Source organism: Mastigoproctus giganteus, chromosome 3 (assembly GCF_048544385.1).
Source record: "Mastigoproctus giganteus isolate SK-2022 chromosome 3, ASM4854438v1, whole genome shotgun sequence".
In the NCBI taxonomy this organism is placed as follows: domain Eukaryota; kingdom Metazoa; phylum Arthropoda; class Arachnida; order Uropygi; family Thelyphonidae; genus Mastigoproctus; species Mastigoproctus giganteus.
Window position 1 is genome coordinate 117166960 of NC_143577.1, and position 23563 is coordinate 117190522.

The window sequence follows — 23563 nt, forward strand, 5'->3', positions numbered from 1 at the left end:
CCAAATACGGAGGATGCGAAAAGGTCAGGGAATGACCACCGCACATCTCGGAGCAATATGGCCTTAGTTGCTAATGCTCCTAAAAAACAAATAACAAACTAACAATAGCATTCTTCGGGACCTGTATCGATATTTTCAAACTTATTTATATGAGCAATAAATGATTATTGTATGATTTGTGAATGTTTGATGGATATAAGATTTTATGTGAAATGGAATGGAAGAAATATTGGATTGATAATACTTATACTTTATGCCAAATTAAAGCAAGAATTATCATAAATCTCGAACATTTCAGTTGTAATCCCAGCATTATGTGTAGTTTCTATGGCGCCTGACGTCCTAACGTAACGATTGCAAAGTGTAAAACGCTTATCACTTTTGGCATTCCTTGCTGTTTCTTGTGGGTAACGCGTGGAAATGGAATTTTGTTTATTTATTTATTTTATTTTATTTTTTGGCAATATGCTTTACTGTGGATACAATTCTAAATTTGTGTGCGACCTCATTTAAATTGGAGCATCCTGGTAAATAAATGCATGTTCTAGCTACATCTTATCTAAGGCACTCCATCTTAAACCAGGTTTCACACCTTTCAAATTATACTCTTTTTCGTAATTATTTTTACAGTAATACTTAAAAATATTCGTTTTAAACGAAATTTGTTTCATATATTCTCATTATTTATTTCATAATTATTTTTAGAAACTTAAAAATATTCGTTTTAAACGAAATTTATTTTTAAAATATATATCATCCTGAAAATTCTCTCCAAACCAGTTGGCCTATAGATATCCCAAACGCATATCGTTCATCAGTATCAATTTCAGATGCGCATATAGTCATGAATTAAAACTGGCATTATATGAGGAACTTTATTCACATTGTTCTAATGAAATTCATAGAAAAAGCTATTAGAAGATATAAATCTTCAGAGAACGGTTGAACATAGCAGAGACACCTGCTGGGTATTCTTGGCGAATCACGCATCTAATGATGACCTAATACAGCAACCGTGTACCTGTCAAACCATCGCGGGAACCGAGTCACCTGTTACATGAAACTGGAAATCAGAGGTCAGTAGCAATTAATTGGCCTTGACATTGCTCGATGACCTGTAGCTCACGTGTGCCTCTGCCGGCGTTCTCGACGCTTGTCGAACGTGTAAGCTCCACCTCCTTGCAGCTGCACATCGGTGGAGTTTACCGTAAGGAAAAGAGGGTGCTTCTGAACATTTACCTCACTGTTCTACTCAGTAAAACAAAGCGAATCAAAGGAGAGGAAGACCACTAGCAATAAGAAAGTGTTTTGCCATTATTACTTCCCCTCCTATTTTATTAATGAATAAATGAAATGGTTTGTAAATGACGAATACGCAACTGTAATCAGTAACTACCCAATCAAACTGAACTGAGAAATTAAAGAAATTCAAAGATACTAACAGGACAGATAAGAAATGCAATGAACGTCCAAAAAAAAAAAAAAAAAAAAAACATCATTGATAAAATAGAGGACAAAAGATTGGAGTGGTTTGACCATGTGAGGAGAAAGGAGGACGATAGATTGCCCAGAGGAGCCATGGAATGGATGCTGTAGAGAAGCAAAAAGAGAGGTCTTGGTCCTCTCGAAGACCAAGAAGGATGTGAATAGAGGGTGTGAGAGCAGCTATGAATAGAAGAGCACTGGTGGACGGAGATTGGGAAGATAGAAGAAAATGGAAATAAAGGAATGACTTTTCGATGTTGGGTTGAGGAGAACCGTTGTAATAACGGAATAAATCCTAAGAAGAAGTAACAGGACAGAGATGGCGAATCAATGGCAGAGCGCCAAGAATAGCAAATTATACGAGCGCGCGGCCACCCATAAATAGTTTATAATATTAAAAGACAAATTGTTTTTTTGTTTAACAGTCTTTCAGCCACAACTGGTAGTGAGAACCGTAAGCGTAAATACAGGCGGTCGGAACCGGCTCAACCCGTTTACTAAAAGTGCGACGGACGTCGAAAAGGTATATGGTGCTTGCGACAATAATATGCCAACCCTTAATTAATTAATGCTCGGCAGGAGGCTAGAATTTCATCTAGTACATACCAAACTGATACCTCAAGCCGATACTGTCTCAGACAGTACTAGCTTGAGGTATACAGTATATCTGAGTGCTTCATATACAAAGAAAACTTTGAGATGCTCGTGAGAGCAGTTACTAGCAGAATACCGAAATTCTGTTAAAATTAAAATTAACCAAGAATTACATCAAGGCAGGAGGAGTCTTTCTCTCTAGGTTCTGCTTTGTCGTTGCGCTGGAACCTTCTTTGAATGTCAACAACAGCGTACTAACATCGTGGACGACCCCAGTCTTCATGCATTCAAATAAAAAAGTCGGATAGAGAAGAACTGCAAGATCAAACCAACAAAATAGCTTTTTTATTAAATAAAATAAAATAGCTCGTTTGCGACGAGCTATTTTGTAGTCCCACAGTGATCAGGGTTAAATGAAAATTCTTAAGCTTGTCGCAAAGGAGCATTGTTAGTGGGTGTAATTTTCCCGTTTTAAGTTTGTTCCTTATGCACCCCATCTTTGACTTAGGTTGGTGTTGTTCGGTCTTAGCGTGTGTAAAATAGCCGGTGATCTGCAGCTGTTTTTTTTATTTTTCAGGTTTATTTTGGTTCAACGTGAATGTGAAAATAGCATGCACAGCGTGTGTTAGTCTAATTGCCTTCGGCAGAAATCGGCTATTTTCAGTCGAAATAATGAAATTAAATGTGTGACGATTCAAATGTATACGCTTCCAGTTAAAATTACCTTAAATTTTCATGTGTTTGCTTCGAATTTTTTCTTTTTCAAATATAAAGTAAGGCGTTACATTGGTAAATGACGAATTATATAATAAACACGGTATCTGCTGATACATGAATAAGGATGATTGCTTTGAGATTCAAAATTACTTATGTTTCTGGAAAATTGTGGTGAGTTTTCCTATTGTAACACACTGCTGGTTTTTCTTATTATAACATGCACTTTAAATATGGTAGTTTAGAATTGTATGAACACATGTATGGTGTTTTTCCCTCATCTAGTATGTTGTTTTTTGTCTAGCTTTGTTAAATCAACATTTTTGTCTCAAATTACTTTTGCTCATCTTTTGTATGAGTGTGTGCATATGAAAATTCATCAGTTGTTATACCGATAGATTCATAAAAGTATAGTTTCTGTTGTCATTGTTAATTTTACAGTGTGGTGTGTGTATATTCATGTTTCTGCTGCAACAACAGATACAAAAATTGTTAACATTTCAACTGTTCAGAGTACTTTGAAAAGTCTTTTTTATTATTAAAAATATCATCTTTTTTTTTTTTACTGTTTTGCTATGTAAAAACCAGCAAAGTTATTTGTCTGTATGTCGCACACATGCAAATTTTCAACTTTGATTGTAAATAAGAAAAAAAACGCTTTTTTATTTGAAAAAACCCTATTGTTTTTCACTAATTCTAATATGTTCCCTTGATTCCAAATGTGTAATTTCTGGTTGGACACGCAAAATATCTAAAGGTGACATGTGATTTTCTCAAACTTTCCCATTTTCAGTGAAGATCTTATGGACAAACAAAGGCTATCTTTCGTAAACTTTGTGAAGTTCCAAGCTGTGCTATCCCCTAACGGCTAAAATATACATTTGACACCTACAAATAGGTTGTGAAAATTAGAAAATCTGTTAATTTTTAGGTGTATATATCTGAAATTTTGAGGGATGATGGAATTCCTGGAAACACAAAAGATCTAAAATGTGATTATTTCAATGATAACGGTTAATATTTTTTTAACCTCAGGCGTGTCATAACACCATAATCGTTTTGAGGGGGGTTGTTAAGAACCTGTGAAGTTGTGGCTGGGGTCTGAGGGTTGAATAAATGTTGAAGCTGTATTATTTAAGATGTTTTTACTTAATTTTCTTATATTTCTGTCTCTTGACAGTGTTTTGTGTGTTTCCACCCTGATTTTACTGTGATGAATGAATTTCATGTTTTGACAAAACAAAAATGTTGTAATGTGTAAGCAAATTTTTAATTAAAAATCTCACAAACATATCCCTTGGGTACATGGGAAAAAGCCGATTATTTTCTCTCTTTCTGATCATTTTCTCTAATTTTAAAGGGTCCATTAATTACTTGTACACAGTTTCCGTTGTTTTTTCATGTTAATGTGTAAGCTTATTGGAATTCTGAGAAAAAACCCAAGGGGGTTGTTAAGAACCTGTGAAGTTGTGGCTGGGGTCTGAGGGTTGAATAAATGTTGAAGCTGTATTATTTAAGATGTTTTTACTTAATTTTCTTATATTTCTGTCTCTTGACAGTGTTTTGTGTGTTTCCACCCTGATTTTACTGTGATGAATGAATTTCATGTTTTGACAAAACAAAAATGTTGTAATGTGTAAGCAAATTTTTAATTAAAAATCTCACAAACACATCCCTTGGGTACATGGGAAAAAGCCGATTATTTTCTCTCTTTCTGATCATTTTCTCTAATTTTAAAGGGTCCATTAATTACTTGTACACAGTTTCCGTTGTTTTTTCATGTTAATGTGTAAGCTTATTGGAATTCTGAGAAAAAACCCAAGAACGTTATAATCATTATTAATCCCTTGAGTTGGTGATGACGCTCTATATATTTTTGAATCATGAGGCTTTAATCTGCTGTGACACCGTAACCCTCTTGTGTGGGTGGGGGGTCTCAATCTTAAATAAATGTTGAAAAACATGTTATTAAGATTTTTTACATAATTTTCCTTAGATTTTCCGAGGTTTGGTTGTATTTATTGGAGTTTTACGCTATTTGCGGATGTTTTTTTATGATTTGAATGAGCTGTTCAGGTTCAAATTTATCTTATAGTACACGGAAAATGCTTAAAATTAAGAATTTTAAGTTGATTTTTTTCACGTTTTGTTTTGAAAAGGTTACAAAGTGTTGATGGATAACTGAAAATTTATTAAAAATCTCAGCTTTTAACTGTTTTGGATCCATTCGCAACGGCCTCCGTAGCCGAGTGGGCAGGAGCGGGAGTGCAGTAGCACACGCTCTTTGAGTAGACCGGGGTTCAAGCCCCTGCCTGCTGAATACGGTCGATCTGCCAACCCGCACTGGACCAGCGTGGCAGATTATGGTCCATTTCCCTCAGCATGAATTGTTGAGGAGGCTTCCATCCTGCAGTGGGTTGATAATGGCTGCACTTTACTTTTTTTTTTACTTTTTCGCAGTTGTTGAGATTGAATGTTATTTTTTCCCCTCCATCAGCTTGTCAACAAGTGTTGATTTTAAACTACCAGTCAATGTAGCTTTACGATATTTATTTTTCATAATTTCAATAATTCCAACGAGTCAGTTGCGAACCGTTTTACAGTCGTTTTGCGTAATTTTTTGAGTTGGGATGCATAAAAAAACCTGAGGGTTGCATTGAAAGGTGGGCGAAATCGTTTAAGGACAATTTCTCTATCTCGAAAGCGAAACTGCCACAAAAAGTTCGATTTCTTACAAATTCTAGCAATTGAAAAGAATATAACGGGACAAATTTTCCGGTTGGACACGCAAAATATCTAAAGGTGACATGTGATTTTCTCAAACTTTCCCATTTTCAGTGAAGATCTTATGGACAAACAAAGGCTATCTTTCGTAAACTTTGTGAAGTTCCAAGCTGTGCTATCCCCTAACGGCTAAAATATACATTTGACACCTACAAATAGGTTGTGAAAATTAGAAAATCTGTTAATTTTTAGGTGTATATATCTGTATTTTCTCATTTCTATTACCATAACAGAACGTTCATTTATGAAGTTTTAAAATTATATCAGAAAAATATGTTCTAAATCTTTGCAGTTCACAGATCCAACAAAATGTGTGTTAACAAATTATGTAAAGAGGAGCACGTTAACTAATAAGTTGTTTTTAGCAACAGTATTATATACGATGGTTCCGGTACGTACATACGTACACGCGGGCGCGTACTCACGTTCATGAACGCATCTCATTGGTTAAATTTTCAGCTTTCCCTACCAATCTGATTGGTTGTATTGGGTTAACATTTGAACCTGCTTGAGATTAAAAGGGCTAGTTTTGTGTTTATTTCTTCATGCTACTCTCACGTTTTTTTCCGTCCTTACAATGTTGTGTAGGTAGAGTTTGTGCATGTGTTCAGGGTCAGGGTCTGTTATGATAAAAGTTCAGAGTGTTGTGACCCGTGGGTTTCCTGCAACGACGTAGACCTTTCGGACGTTGCTAACCGTTATGAGGTCTTTGACTGGAATGCCTCGACATATTTTCCAAAAACACTGAGCTCAACTCCCATTAGTACGGGGCAGTTCTGTATCGATTACACCAATTCATCTCTATCGCTGGATGATAGCCTCTGTTCATGGGAAGTGTCTATGAAATTTTCAACCTCTGCAAGTTTGCATCTTTCATACGATGGTGATATATCCGCATCCAACTCCTCACGGTCGGCATCGGAAGTGTCAATAGGATCGGTATACGTTGATCGTGAGGTTCATTCACCGGACATAATTATTGTCAGGGAGTATGAAGAAGAAGAAGAAGACGATGTAAATGTTGGTGGTCCTCGGAATCCCTATGCCGTTGACGAGAGTGGTTTTTCCACTTCCGGTGCTTCCACCGTGCCCATCATCTGGCACGATCGGAGTAACGATGCTTTAATAACAGATGGTGGTTACAGTAGCTTAATTTATTTAGATTAGGGAATCTTTAGTTGTAAGTATTTTGTATCTTTCTTTAGTTTTTTTAAGAATAAAACAGAATATTCTTTTGTAACTTTTATCTGTGTCTTTGTGGTTCCTTAACATTATTATTGATAGAGAAATAAGTTTTTATTCTTTTGCGAATTTTATCTGTGTCTTAGTACTATTATTGAGAGTGAAAACAAGTTCATACTAACGTCTTAGTGTTTTGGGAAAAACACAATCGCAGGATCACAATAAATATTATTGCGTTCATATAGACATGCAATTACAGCAATTTCTATTGGCTACAGAGACATATTACAATTATGTAAAAAATATGTTGTTTAATTGGGAATTGTGTTCCTGGAATTAAACCAAAGGATTATGATATAAACGGAGGTTTATGGCACTGCTGTTTTGGGGGTTTTTCTCAGAGTTCTACCTATTTTACGTTTTCCAGGCTTATGGACATTCAGTATACAGATTACGTTTCGCACGTTGGCAACATTTTTGAAAAAATATTGTGGATATCACTTAATTTTTTGCTTGTTATTGTGAAAAGCTGGTTTATGATCGGTTAAACTCCCACGTGATAATTATAGCATTTCAGTTGCCTTTAGCCGTGGGGTTGGTGTCATTACAATTTTTGTATCTTCAAATGGATTGCTCGTGTTGGTTTTGTGAATTTTTCAACCCTCCATTCAGGTTTTTGTGTTGTAGTTATTAAAGTGGAGAAGAAACGTCCTGAATTGATAAAATATTCGCAGCAAAAGGAAGACAACGTGTCAAGGATTGTGGCTCTGGGTAACATACAATTTCAAATTCAAACCATTCTCGTTCAGCTATGTGTGTGTGTAAAAATTTCGCTCACTGGAAAGACAAAATGTGAACTCTAATAAAACTAGGTGAGTGGAAAACTATGTAAATAAGTTAAATTTAATTGCTAAGTACTTGAACTTAGCATCACCGGTCTATTTTTGTGGAGCTCGAAAATTTTTTCCATACTGTAAATGCTGAACACTTTCTGGAATTATGCTTGAAAACTTCATACGGGAAAACAAAAAATGGATTGTTCTCATAACAGTATGCAATCTGAATTGAGATTTTATTATTAGTAAAGACCTGTGCGGTCTCTTTAGAATTCCGATAAAAGCTCGTTTAACCCGTGTCTGCAATGAAGATTTTAAAATTTTAACCAGAATAATAAGAATGTTATATAGCTTGGGAGTTACGATGTTTACCTTGTAATTTTCACACAACTTGTGGTAAATTTATTTTAACTTTTTAAATTTCCCCTTAAACTTCAACCATTTTAAATTAATTTCGAACTTTATAATTATGAAAAAACACATTAATTGCATTCAAGTAATAACACTAATCAAATTATAACTGTGTTCGAAATAAAGAGAACCAGTGAAATCTTGCCATGAATGAGTTTGACTGTTCGTTATACGGCAAACAACAATATTCACGAGGATGTTCATGTACAAATTTATTCAAATCTATTCGAAAGCAACTGTAGTTCAGTATTCCAAACAAAAAAGGTCATCCGTTAAAATCTGTCTTCATTAAAAATTATATTGAAAATCACTTTCAAATCACAAAATACCATTGATTTCTTCATGAATACTTTAATTATGTTCAAATAATACCATTGATTTGTTCATGAATACTTTAAAAAATACCATTGGTTAAAAATATTGGTCATGAATACTTTAAAAATACCATTGATTTGTTCATGAATACTTTAAAGTAAAAACAATTCAAAATAGCACTAATTAATTTATTGCCTAAAAATAACATTATCATGGGAAGGATTCACGTGATTGGTGATATCATCACAATCAAAGATTCAACATCTGTGTGTAGGGGTGGGGAGGGTGGAATACTGCCCTTGGTCAGCTAGCTTAAAAGTGTTTCTATGGCAGTGCCACCTAGCGGCGACCGTCGCAACCAAAATCGGTTCAAAGTGTTTCGGGGGTGGGTCGACAGACCACCCGCTGTGAAATTCTGTTCAAAGTGTTTCGGGGGTAGGGGAGGGAGGAAGGGAGGGGGAGGAAGACCGCGAGCTCGGAGAGGGGAGGGTTGGCGGGGTGGGGGAAGGGAGTATGGACAGACCGCCCCCCCTGGTCAGTTTGGTTCAAAGTGCCTCCCCTACTACTGGAATAATTTCGACATTGTTTATTTAGATTTCAGCAAAGCTTTTGACTCAGTCCCACATGAGCGGTTGCTTTATAAGCTGGAACAGGTTGGAATCACTGGGAAAATCCTTGGAGGGATAGAAGGATGGCTTTAGGGCAGGAGGCAGAGGGTTGTGATAAATGGCTATTCCTCAGATTGGGTTGATGTAAGAAGTGGGGTTCCCCAAGGATCAGTATTAGGACCACTGTTGTTTTTAATTTTCATAAACGACATTGATGAAGGGATAGAGGGCGTGATGTCTAAATTTGCAGATGATGTTAAAATTGGTAGAGTAGTTAATGATCACTGTCAAGCTGAGCTTCTTCAGAGAGACCTAGATAGACTTCAGGAATGGTCAGAAAAATGGCAGCTGTGCTTTAATCCAACAAAGTGTAAGGTATTACACCTGGGAAACAGTAATACCAAAATAACTTATTCACTTGGTGGAGTTCAACTAAACCCAGTACAGGAGGAAAGGGACTTGGGTGTTATGATACGGTCAGACATGAAATTCTCTGAGCATTGTAAACAGGTTGCAAGGAAGGCCCATGGTGTCCTATCGATGATCTATCGAACTTTTGCAAGTAGAGATCATCATCATCAGCCATTTTCAATCCACTGCAGGATGAAGGCCTCTCCAGCAACTTTCCAGTTCCTTCTGTTTTGAGCACTGGCCATCCATTTACTACTCAAAAACTCATGAATTTCATCTATCCATCTCCGCCTTTGTCTTCCAGGTTTTCTTCTAGCTCCTCTTGGGTACCATTCTGTTATTTTCTTAGTCCATTTGTCATCATGTCTTCGAGCTATGTGTCCTGCCCAAGACCATTTTAGTTCTTTAGTTTTGATAAGAATGTCCTTTACTTGAGTTTGCTGCCTAATCCATGTGTTTCTCTTCTTATCTAACAGTCTGATTCCCAATATAATTCGTTCCATTCTTCGCTGTGTAGTTCTTAGCTTCTCTTCCATTCTTTTGGTGAGTGCCCAAGTTTCACTTCCATAAGTCATGGTGGGGAGTATACATTGATTCATTATTTTACGTTTCAGACAAACTGGGATATTGCTCTTCAGTATGTGACTATATTTCCTGAATGCTATCCATCCAAAATTTATTCTTCTCTTGACTTCCAGCCATTTATCATTATTACAGCTAATAACTTGTCACAGATAAGTATATGACTCCACCTTTTCAATTACTGCTCCTTCAATCATTATTTCCCTTTCCGTGGCATACTTGTTCATCATTACTTTTGTTTTAGCCATATTCATCTTTAGTCCAAAATCCTTACTAACTGTGCATAACTGATTAAGATTTTCCTCTAATTCTTTGGGATCGTGGCTTATGACCACAATGTCATCTGCAAATCGTAAATGGTTTAGGTACTCTCCGTTCACATTGACTCCTTTCTGCGACCAGGCTTATATCTGCTACAGGCTTCTGCGACGCAGAAGCCTGTAGCAGATATAAGCTAGTCTGTAATCAGGTCACAAAGGAGGTTCGGCAGGCAAAGGCGGATTACGAGAAATCTTTGGCAAAAGATGCTAAGAAAAACAGCAAGGATTTCTTTACTTATATAAACTCTAAAAGGAAGTGGATGAATATGATTGGTCCACTTGACATCGATGGTTCGACTGTTGATGATCCTGCTCAGATAGCAAACAAACTGAATGAGTATTTTGCATCTACATTCACACGTGAGGAATTATTACAGTTTGAAAATGGAAGAAGGTTATCAAATTGTAGCAGTGTGCTTAATGATTTTGTAATAACTGAGAGCAAAGTGGAGGAGAAATTGTTGAAGTTAAACATAAGAAAGGCACCTGGGGTGGATGGGATCTATCCAGTTCTATTAAAGGAGGCGGCAAAGCAACTAAGCAAACCCTTAGCCATAATTATGAGAGCATCCTTGGATTCAGGGGAGGTTCCCACGGACTGGAGATGTGCAAATGTATCCCCAATTCACAAAGGAGGTTCGAAGGGTGACACGAGTAATTACAGACCAGTTAGTTTAACTTCTGTTCCGGGTAAAATAATGGAGTCACTGGTTAAAGATGCATTGCAGGATCATCTAGACAAGACTGCAGCAATAATTCAGACACAGCATGGGTTTGTTAAGGGAAAGTCTTGTCTGACAAATTAGATTGGTTATTATGATGTGGTCACAAAGGAACTGGATGCAAAAAATAATTTTGATATCATATACTTGGATTTCAGGAAAGCTTTTGACACTGTTGCCCATGGAAGACTACTGTACAAATTGGAGCAGAATGGTATTAAGGGTAAGTTGCTACAATGGATAAAAGGATGGTTAAGTGGGAGAAGACAGAGGGTGGTAATCAATGGGTGCTGCTCTTCGTGGACTAATGTTATTAGTGGAGTCCCACAGGGTTCGGTGTTGGGTCCACTGTTGTTTTGTACATTTATCAATGATATTGATGAAGGTATATCAGGCTTAATGTCGAAGTTTGCAGATGACACGAAGGTTGGCAGGGTTGTTAATGACAGTAATGGCAGTGTGCTACTGCAACAGGATCTAGATAATTTGGGCAGATGGGCTAAGAAGTGGCAACTGAAGTTTAACCTTGACAAATGCAAAGTACTGCATATGGGTAGAAGTAATCCCAGAGAAACGTACCAACTGTGTGGTACTACACTTAAGGTGGTAGAAAATGAAAAAGACCTGGGAGTAATTGTGCAGTCAGATATGAAGTTTTCTGAGCAATGTAGACAGGCTGCTAGGGCAGGTCATGGGGTTTTGTCAATGATATATAGGAATTTTGCTAGCAGGGAAAAGGAGGTGATTGTCCCTCTGTATAAGGCAATGGTCAGGCCACGCCTTGAGTACTGCGTACAGGTCTGGAGGCCTCATTTTAGGAAGGATGTAGATTTGCTTGAGCGTGTACAGAGAAGAGCAACACGATTGGTGAGGGGAATGAAGGGATCCTCTTACCAAGAGAGGCTTAAGTTCTGCAAATTGCAGTGGCTGGAGACTAGGCACCTGCGCGGTGATCTGATTGAGGTCTATAAGGCCTTGAATGGGTTGAGCACGCTGAATTCTGATGGGATCCTCCCACTTGTTCAGAATACGAACCTACGGGGACATAAGTTCAAATTAAGAAAGGATAGATGTAGAATAGATGTGCGGAAATTTGCCTTTAGCCAGCGGGTGGTTAATTGCTGGAACAAACTTCCATCTGTCGTTGTGGAAGTTGATAGGTTAAATAAATTTAAGGAGGAACTGGACAGGCATTTGGAGGGTATGGTGTGATTTTTTTTATTATTTTTTATTATTTTTTTATTTATTTATTTATTTATTTATTTTTTTTTTTTTGGCTGATGCTGCATAAGCTCCTACACTTGCTTTCTTGCATCAAGTGCCACTACTACTACAGCTTCGGAGATATTGTGTCTCCTTGTCGAACTCCTTTCTCGATTTTAAATTTCCTACTGCCTTTGTCTAGTCTAATAAAGGATGTAGCATTCTCATATATTTTCTTCAAAATCATAATATATGGAGTATCTATGCCTTGTCTTTCCAGTGCCCGAAACATTGCCTTATGCTGTATGGAGTCAAACGCCTTTTCATAATCCACAAATGCCAGGCATAATGGTGTTTTATATTCATTTGCTTTCTCCATTAGCTGTGATATTACGTGAAGGTGATCCATAGTTGAGAATCCTGTCCTAAAGCCAGCTTGCTCTTTCGGTTGATTCTCATCAAGTATTCTTTCTAATCTGTTAGTAATGACCCTTGTGAACAATTTGTAGATATGGGATAACAAGCTAATTGGTCTATAATTTCCAATTTCTGATTTATCTCCTTTCTTATGCAGCAAAACTATGATTGCATTATTCCACTGCTTAGGCATCACATCTTTTCTAATGCACTTTGTGAAGAGCCTTGCCAGTTTTTGTGTTATGTCTCTTCCTCCCAATTTTAACAACTCTGCAGTAACTTCATCTTCCCCCGGGGCTTTCCGATTCTTCATTTTCTTCAATGCATGTTCTACCTCATCAGGAAGAATATCGGGTATGTCGTATGTGTTGCTACTTTGCAATCCATGTTCCCCACTGCTGGTATCATTCCCTCGCTCCTTGTATAATTCTCTATAGTAGTCTTCTGCTATTTGAATTATGCCTTTTCTGCTGTTTATAAGTACACCATCGCTATTCTTCAGTTTCAGTATCATTTGTCTTTCTGTATTACTGCTCATGGCTGCTGATTTAAATCCTTTGTTTTCCCTTAATGCTTGTTCTACTTTTCTTGTGTTAAATCTTCTTATGTCCTCTCTGAGTCTCTTTCTAATGGCTTTGCATAACTCAGTATACTCAATTTTCTCCCTGTCAGTGTTTTTCTTGCTCTTCATTTGTCGTCTTTGGTTCATCATGACAAGTGTTTCTTGACTAATTTTTTCTTCTTTGGATTTCTGTTTCCCTATAGGTTTCTTGGGCTTTATCACTTTCAGAAAGTTGTAATATTCCTCGTCGATATCTTGGTCTTGAGCAGTCTGCAGAAGCTCAAACTTGTTCTTAAGTTCCAGTACATACTGCTTTTTCTCCTCCTCTGTTATTTCAAAGATCTTTGTATTATTTACTCGAGTCAGTTTTTTCCTTTCCTTTCCTACATCTATATCAAGTGTACATCTTACCATTCTATGATCACTTCCAACATTTACCTTATTCAGAACGGTAACATCATTCACAATATATCTTCTGTTAGTGAGGATGAAGTCGATTTCATTAGTTGTTAATCCATTTGGACTCTTCCATGTCCACTTTCTATTCACCCTTTTCTTGAAAAAAGTGTTCATTACTGACAGTCCTTGAGATTCCGCAAATTCCACAAGTCTTTCACCTCTTTTATTTCTTTCACCAATTCCAAAATTTCCTATAGTTCCTCTTTCTGCGCTGTTTTGCCTTTTTCCAACCTTAGCATTGAAGTCCCCCATAATAATAGTGTAGTGGGTTTTCTGCTCGTCTAGAAGACTCAATTTCAGTGTACATTTCTTCAACCTCTTCATCATCATGGCTCGATGTTGGTGCATAAATCATTATAATCTTTAGCTTGTACCTCTTAGAAATCTTGATTATTAGTCTTGCAAGTAGAGATAGGGACGTGATAATCCCATTACATAAGGCTTATGTTAGACCACACTTGGAATACTGTGTTCAAGTATGGAGACCGCACCGAGCTTCTTGAAAGGGTGCAAAGACGGGTAACTCGCCTGGTGAGATCGGCAAAAGGGCGTCCTTATGAAGAAAGACTTCGAATATGTGGGTTGCAGAGTTTGGAAACTAGACACCTTAGAGAAGATTTGATCGAGGTGTTTAAGGCTCTGAGAGGCATCAGTAAAATGAATGAGGACGAAATTTTCAAGATTATAAATGATGCTAGAATTAGGGGACATAAATTCAAGTTACGGGGGGAAATGTTTAGATTGGACTTCAGGAAGTTTTATTTTAGCCAGGAGTTATAAATTACTGGAATAAGTTGCCTTCATGGGTGATAGAGGCTGACAGTTTGGGGAAATTCAAAGGTCATCTGGATAGTACTTTCGGGTAAGGGAAGGGCATAGGATGATAGGTTTAATTTCCTTTTTTTTTTATTAATTATTATTATTTTTTATTTTTTATTTTTTATTTTTTTGTTTTTATCATTATTTTGTTCGGATTTTTTTTTTTTTTTTTTTTTTTTTTTGGCTGGTGCAGCATAAGCCATAGGCTATCTTGCGCTATGCGGCCATTACTAATACTAATAACGACTGTAATATCAATACGAAATTTTTAGAAATCTTCAAGTACCGTGTTAATGGACTAGAAAGGAATAGCGAAAGCTTAAAAAGCGGTACTCACCTTGAAATTAATCTGCGATGGTTTACTTAGGAAGCGTGGTTAATGTTTAAGTTGAATTGTTGAATTGAAAATTAAAAGGGAGGGAAGTAGATAAAAGTTGACTGAGTTAAATAGGCGCAAGGAAATAGAAGTGTACACATCCAATCCTTGGTTGTCATCGAAATAAAGAGAAGAAGGAATGATTAAAAACTATGTAAGTGAATCCGATGAAGCCAATAGTCTTTACGAGGACTTTCGTTAGTTAGAGAACGTCTTCAGTTGGCAATGTGTGGGGAGAGAACGCGCGTGATATTTTAAGAATAAAAAATTATACTCTCGTGATGCCTTTTTTGACATGTGGGAACTTTAATCTCGAGAGGTTCCAAATTGGGGAAAGATTGAAGGGGAGTTTAGAATTTAGAATTTTGAGGTTAGAGTGGTGCTTGTACCATTCAATAACTAGGGCTTCATATTGGAGTATTCTGTAACTGGATTTTAGTTTAATGATTGAAATGGCAGAGTCGATGAGCGGGTTGTGGTTGTGAGTCTGGGCATGAGTTGTAAGTTCTGTGACAGATTGGTTGGACATGAGACTATGAAAATGGTAGTATGCACGGGTATTGGATGTTTTTGATGAGCCAAATTTAGTAGTGGTACTTCCGATATAACATGTGTTGCAGTTTGGTTGACAATTGATGAGGTATATAATATTATTAAGGTCGTTTGTAGGATATTTGTATGAGTCTTTATAGGTGCTGAAGAAGGATCCTAATTTGTTGTAGGTGGAAAAAACAAGGGAGATATCAGTGTTGTTAAATAGGCGTCGGAACTGTCCTGCTAGTTCATTGTGGTAAGGGAGGACTATGCGGATGTTTGTTTTATTTTTGTCTTTGGTTGGGGTGTTAGATTTAATTTTATTTTTAGCGTTAAGGATTGTATTTAAAATAAGTTGGTGGGGGTAACCTCTGGATATAAATTTGTCGGTGATATACTGTATTTCATTGTGAAGGTCAGTGGGTAAGGAACTGTACTTTAGTGCATTGTGAATTTGGTTATATAAAACTGCCTTTTTAGTGTTTAGAGGGTGATGAGAAGCAAAATGTAAGTATTTACCGGTGTTTGTATTTTTCCTGAAAATTTTCGTATTTAATTTTGTGCCTGTTATATAGATAGTAAGATTAAGGAAATTAATCTGATTATTTTGTCCAATTTCAAGGGTGAATTTAAGTCTATCGTGTACAGAGTTAAGTTTTATGAAGAGGTTATCAATAATGGATCTGTTGCCTATTACAAGAATGTCGTCGGCATAGCGCATGTATAGTTTTAGTTCAGGGGGAAAGGGGTGTAGAATTTGGCTTTCAATGGCGGCTAGGTAGATTTCAGATAATGGGGCTGAAATCCCTAGTCCCATTGGTAAGCCAAATATTTGTTGAAAGATTTTTTTGTTGAATCTAAAAAATCTTGCTTCTAATAGAAGGGTGGTGAGTTCAAGGATATGGTCTATAGAAAGGGAGGTACGTTTTGTTAAGGTATCGTCTGTTTCTAAGAATTTGCGTAGGGCTTGTAAAGTAAATGGGATATGGACATTCGTGTAAAGAGAAGTAACGTCATAGGAAGCTAGGATGTCTGTATCGGATATTGTGATATTATTAATTTTTTGAAAAGCTTGATTGGTGTTATTGATCTTGAATGTGGAAAATTTAGTAAGGGGGGTTATGATTTTAACCAGGAAGGAGGATAAATTAGCGAAAGCTGAATTGCTGTATGATACAATTGGTCTTAAAGGGTGGTCAGCTTTGTGTAACTTGATAATCCCAAACATGTGGGGGAGGATGTTATTGCGAATTCCAATTTGCTGTAGTGTGGAAAGGTTGATTTCCTTATTTTGCCTGAGTTTCCTGAGAATTATATCGAGTTTATTTTTGAGTCTTGTGATGTTATGGTTATTAACATTTATGTATGTGTTTGGGTCTGCTAAGATGGATTCTAATTTTTCGGTGTAGATGTCTTTATCTATTATAACGATCGTATCACCTTTATCAGCTTTTTGAATAATAACGTTAGAATTTTTACTGAGTTTGTGTAAATCCATAAGCTGTTGTTTTTTTATATTAGAGCAGGAAGAAAGTTTGGTATTAATAATACTATTTGTTTGGTGCATTAGGCGCCATTTATCGGGATGATGTTCGAGTTTGGACTGGAGTTCAACGATGCAGTCTTTTATAGGGTAATGTTGATTTTTGATGGCAAAATTAAAGCCATATTCCAGGCCAGAAAGTTCAGCGGGTGTAAAGGATTTGGAAGAGAGGTTAACAGTGGTGATTTTTGTGGGGGAACGAGTCGTAAGGGAATTCCATTTTTTATTATGTCTTTGTGTTATTTCTTGGTTGGTAGCATTAATACGTATATTGTTTTTGTTGGTGAACTCGATCCAGGCATGAGGGGTCATTTCTTTTTTAAGGTAAAATCTGAGTTGGTGTATACTATTTAAAAGGCTATATTTTTTGTTATATCTCTTCCTGATTTCTTCACGGATGATCATAATAGATGTGCGGTGTATGATATGGGGATATTTTTTGCAATTATTTTTAGGAAAAATGCGGGCAAATTTAGGGATGATATTGTGGTGGAGGCATTTTTGTAAAAAGGCAATGTGTAACTTATTGGAAAAATATTTGATGAGTATACTGGTTAGTTGAGTTTTTTTATTATGATTATTAGACATGTCTAAAGGCATCAGAGAGAATAAAGAATGTGAAAAAATTAAAATTGGAGGGGCGGTGCAGATAAGGTGTCGGTTATTACCGTTAAAAATATCTTATTAAATTTGACAATACGAAATTTTTAGAAATCTTCAAGTACCGTGTTAATGGACTAGAAAGGAATAGCGAAAGCTTAAAAAGCGGTACTCACCTTGAAATTAATCTGCGATGGTTTACTTAGGAAGCGTGGTTAATGTTTAAGTTGAATTGTTGAATTGAAAATTAAAAGGGAGGGAAGTAGATAAAAGTTGACTGAGTTAAATAGGCGCAAGGAAATAGAAGTGTACACATCCAATCCTTGGTTGTCATCGAAATAAAGAGAAGAAGGAATGATTAAAAACTATGTAAGTGAATCCGATGAAGCCAATAGTCTTTACGAGGACTTTCGTTAGTTAGAGAACGTCTTCAGTTGGCAATGTGTGGGGAGAGAACGCGCGTGATATTTTAAGAATAAAAAATTATACTCTCGTGATGCCTTTTTTGACATGTGGGAACTTTAATCTCGAGAGGTTCCAAATTGGGGAAAGATTGAAGGGGAGTTTAGAATTTAGAATTTTGAGGTTAGAGTGGTGCTTGTACCATTCAATAACTAGGGCTTCATATTGGAGTATTCTGTAACTGGATTTTAGTTTAATGATTGAAATGGCAGAGTCGATGAGCGGGTTGTGGTTGTGAGTCTGGGCATGAGTTGTAAGTTCTGTGACAGATTGGTTGGACATGAGACTATGAAAATGGTAGTATGCACGGGTATTGGATGTTTTTGATGAGCCAAATTTAGTAGTGGTACTTCCGATATAACATGTGTTGCAGTTTGGTTGACAATTGATGAGGTATATAATATTATTAAGGTCGTTTGTAGGATATTTGTATGAGTCTTTATAGGTGCTGAAGAAGGATCCTAATTTGTTGTAGGTGGAAAAAACAAGGGAGATATCAGTGTTGTTAAATAGGCGTCGGAACTGTCCTGCTAGTTCATTGTGGTAAGGGAGGACTATGCGGATGTTTGTTTTATTTTTGTCTTTGGTTGGGGTGTTAGATTTAATTTTATTTTTAGCGTTAAGGATTGTATTTAAAATAAGTTGGTGGGGGTAACCTCTGGATATAAATTTGTCGGTGATATACTGTATTTCATTGTGAAGGTCAGTGGGTAAGGAACTGTACTTTAGTGCATTGTGAATTTGGTTATATAAAACTGCCTTTTTAGTGTTTAGAGGGTGATGAGAAGCAAAATGTAAGTATTTACCGGTGTTTGTATTTTTCCTGAAAATTTTCGTATTTAATTTTGTGCCTGTTATATAGATAGTAAGATTAAGGAAATTAATCTGATTATTTTGTCCAATTTCAAGGGTGAATTTAAGTCTATCGTGTACAGAGTTAAGTTTTATGAAGAGGTTATCAATAATGGATCTGTTGCCTATTACAAGAATGTCGTCGGCATAGCGCATGTATAGTTTTAGTTCAGGGGGAAAGGCAGTTTTATATAACCAAATTCACAATGCACTAAAGTACAGTTCCTTACCCACTGACCTTCACAATGAAATACAGTATATCACCGACAAATTTATATCCAGAGGTTACCCCCACCAACTTATTTTAAATACAATCCTTAACGCTAAAAATAAAATTAAATCTAACACCCCAACCAAAGACAAAAATAAAACAAACATCCGCATAGTCCTCCCTTACCACAATGAACTAGCAGGACAGTTCCGACGCCTATTTAACAACACTGATATCTCCCTTGTTTTTTCCACCTACAACAAATTAGGATCCTTCTTCAGCACCTATAAAGACTCATACAAATATCCTACAAACGACCTTAATAATATTATATACCTCATCAATTGTCAACCAAACTGCAACACATGTTATATCGGAAGTACCACTACTAAATTTGGCTCATCAAAAACATCCAATACCCGTGCATACTACCATTTTCATAGTCTCATGTCCAACCAATCTGTCACAGAACTTACAACTCATGCCCAGACTCACAACCACAACCCGCTCATCGACTCTGCCATTTCAATCATTAAACTAAAATCCAGTTACAGAATACTCCAATATGAAGCCCTAGTTATTGAATGGTACAAGCACCACTCTAACCTCAAAATTCTAAATTCTAAACTCCCCTTCAATCTTTCCCCAATTTGGAACCTCTCGAGATTAAAGTTCCCACATGTCAAAAAAGGCATCACGAGAGTATAATTTTTTATTCTTAAAATATCACGCGCGTTCTCTCCCCACACATTGCCAACTGAAGACGTTCTCTAACTAACGAAAGTCCTCGTAAAGACTATTGGCTTCATCGGATTCACTTACATAGTTTTTAATCATTCCTTCTTCTCTTTATTTCGATGACAACCAAGGATTGGATGTGTACACTTCTATTTCCTTGCGCCTATTTAACTCAGTCAACTTTTATCTACTTCCCTCCCTTTTAATTTTCAATTCAACAATTCAACTTAAACATTAACCACGCTTCCTAAGTAAACCATCGCAGATTAATTTCAAGGTGAGTACCGCTTTTTAAGCTTTCGCTATTCCTTTCGACTGTAATATCATAAAACACAGTTTCAGTTTACTCACACTTTGGAGGTGATTAATCTTTCCTGGTTCCGCCGCTGTCCCTGGAGTTAAGCGATTAATGCGTTTCTGGAAATCATCGCATAAGACTGAAAAGCGCATCTGTTCATACACACAGTGGCGACTACATCAATCTCATGATCCTCTTAGAGTGTAATCTGTCCTTAATAACAACCTCTATAGGTAAATTCGTGTCACCTCAAGCCACTTTTACATCATTTTGTAAAACTATCGTGATATTGCATCATCTTCTTTAATAATCATTCACCTGCTGCCATCTGTCTGCACTTTGCATTCAGCAACGGTGTGGCATATACTCAGTCAACTCCAAGGAATAAAGCGCATTTATTGCTCTTGATGTGGAGGGCTTTTCCAGTGATTTATAGATGCAAAAGTTAGCTGTAGTGTGTCCACTGTATCAAAGGTACTTAAAAAGAGATATGTAGATGTGAAAAAAAAATATATAGAAACGGACTGAAACCGAACTTCAAATTTCTACCCCGCAACACCGGACAGAATTTTAAAGCATCCATGCCGCTGTGATCTGCGCGCATGTACTACAAATCTAAATCCATTTGGAATGAACATACTGCGGTAAATGCAAGTGATACAACTCTACGACAAAGACTTACGAAAGTATATCGACCTGGTAAAATTCCATTATTAAATATTAAAATACACGAGGAAACGATTAACCTGGGCTAAGGAACATGCTACCTCGACAATTGAGCAACAGGAATCCGTAATATTCTCTGATGAATCCCAATTTAACCCACAGGGATCGGATGGTAAATGCTGCATTCGAAGTACTGTACATCCAACGAAGCTTATCCTGACTGCATTCAATCAACAGTAGTTTTTATTGAGCCAGATAGTTTGGGGATGCATAACTAGCAAAGGGGTGGGCAGAACACATTTTATAAATGGTACTGTTAATGGTAACTACTACACAGAAAGTTTAAAGAGACCCTCCTCATCGGAGACCTCTTTCAAAGGAGAAAAATTTGTTTTCCAACATGACTCTGCGCTTTGCTTAGGGTTAGTGCAACATTACATAATCACTTAATACAATTTCTAGTATGTAATTTCCTCTTACACACTGTTTTATCATTGTTTTTTTAAAACTTTACTTGAAGTTCATATAATACTGTAATATCCGATCCTTATCATAGCGGCCAGGAAATAGCTCCAAATTAAAAAAAAAAAAAGAAAAGAAAAAAACCTCCTGGAGTGTTATGGGACAGAAAATTGCTGCTAAAAACCATTATTTATGTCAGGTATCATGGAGTAAGCAGCGATTATATCAAGATCTGATGCGCTCCATGCCAGACAGGTGCAAGGCGATAATTAAAGCTCGTGGTGGGCCAACAAAATACTGATATCTATTATAGAAAAGCTAATGGTATCACAACCATATTTGTTTCCTGCTGGTATATTCTTTTTATCTTGTTACATTACATTAATTTCAAGCATTGATCGCAATGAAAAGGCATCTTCTGGTGCCCGACAGTGTATTTCTCAGATTATATGATAATGAATATGTCCGAGTAAATTTTTTTGTTTTCTTATTAATAAAATGCACAATCATTTTATATCCGTGTATAACGAATTTGAAGGTCAGTAATTTCAATCGTAATGCTTTTTTTTTGGAGAAAATTTACAGTGAAAAATGTGTGGCCGCCATGGTGTATAAACTAAGTAAATTGCTCAGCACATATTTAAAAACTCTTGGAACCCTACACAATACTGTATTTCTAGTAAAATGCTTATGAGACATAACTATGAAGTACACTTGTGAAAAACAAGCGGACTAGTCTGATGCCGCATTTATTACATTTTTTTTTTTTTTGCAAAGACTTCAAGAAGCACATCGGGAGTTTAATAGTTTAAAATTATAAAAATTAAAAATGAGGATGAATTTATCATTTTTAATAAACATTTAATTATACTGTCTATGATACATTTAAGTAATATATCATAAACATTACTTAAGTTTCAAATCCATTAACTAATCCTTTACAATTTTTATTCAGTCGTAATTATAAGAAACAAAATTATCAACATGCAGTTTTTTGTGTTAAGTGTTAGAATACACTTAACACAAATTTTTTTTTTTCTTTTTAATTTAAAAATGTTTTGTTATTTGTACATTAATCATTCTTAAATATTATTTCCTAATGATTAAGAATGATTAGGAAATGTTAAATCTTGATTTGGCCATCTGCCTGGCCTCGAGGGCTCCTGAATAGGCCCTTTTTTCATTAGCAGCACAGTGAAATGCTGCATGGTCACATTAAGGGTACAAGTAACCCAACTAGCTGACTCAGCTAGTTGGGTTACGTTGCACTACGATTTCCGTGCACAATACACAATTCCTATGAGGATATCCCAAAGATTCATCTCCAGAATAGATAGAAACAGACCACAGAGGCAGAAAGTACTAAGGAAGATCTCCAGATATAATAGCCTAGTCCTCTTCTATCAGAATGCCCGTAGCATCCGTATGAAACTCGAAACTGTAGAAGAGCTTTTACTCTCACACAATTATGATGTGTTTTTCATAACAGAAACTTGGCTTTACCATATTGAAGAGGATTTTCCATTTGCAGTTTCGGTTTGTTATAATATGATTCTTTGCTCCCGACAGGAAAAAGAGGAGTTTTCTATAAAACACCACACATGATTGTAACTAAGAATTGTAAAAGCCATTCCACTAAGTTAGAAGGCCTAATTGCGCCATGCCAATTTAAACCAGCCCGCATTGATGTTGGAGTTATCTATACACCCCCCCCCCCCCCAGGACCCAATGCTCAAACCATCGATGAGATACCTAATTGGCTCATTCGTGGGCTTCGTCCGTCGGCAAGGCACGTAATCTGTGGAGATTTCAACTTATCCTCTCAACTTGTGCATCTTCAGTCCAGAATGCTAAATAACCTTTATCCATTAGGAATCTCTAATTAATCCGCTCCGGACAAGGATGACAACTATCTTGATCTTGTGCTATCACCAAGCGACTGCGAACTTGATTCAATAGCAGAAATTGCCTTTCAATGCTAATCATATGCCAATTTTTATTAACTTGTCTTTTCCGACTCCAAACTACAATGTCTCGACTAAGGCCACACAAAGGTAATAATCAGCTCGAAATTAATCAACACTAGTAAATGCCTTGAAGTAGCCACTGCAATTCCTTGGAATGCACTTCAGCAGGGTGATAGTCAACTTGCCTTGGATCTGTTAACTAGCTGGCTCATCACAATTTTTAAATATGCAGCCTCAAAGAAAATAAGGATCTCGAACGCACGAAAGGATGGTGGACCCCTAAGCTCAGCAACAGCTTTAAGATTAAACAGCAACTCTGCAAACAATGGAAAATAACAGGACAAATCCCAGACCGTATTGCATACTCTAAAGTACGAGCAAGCTTCAATCGACTCAAGTCTCAAGCCATAAAACACCACGTTGAAGTCCC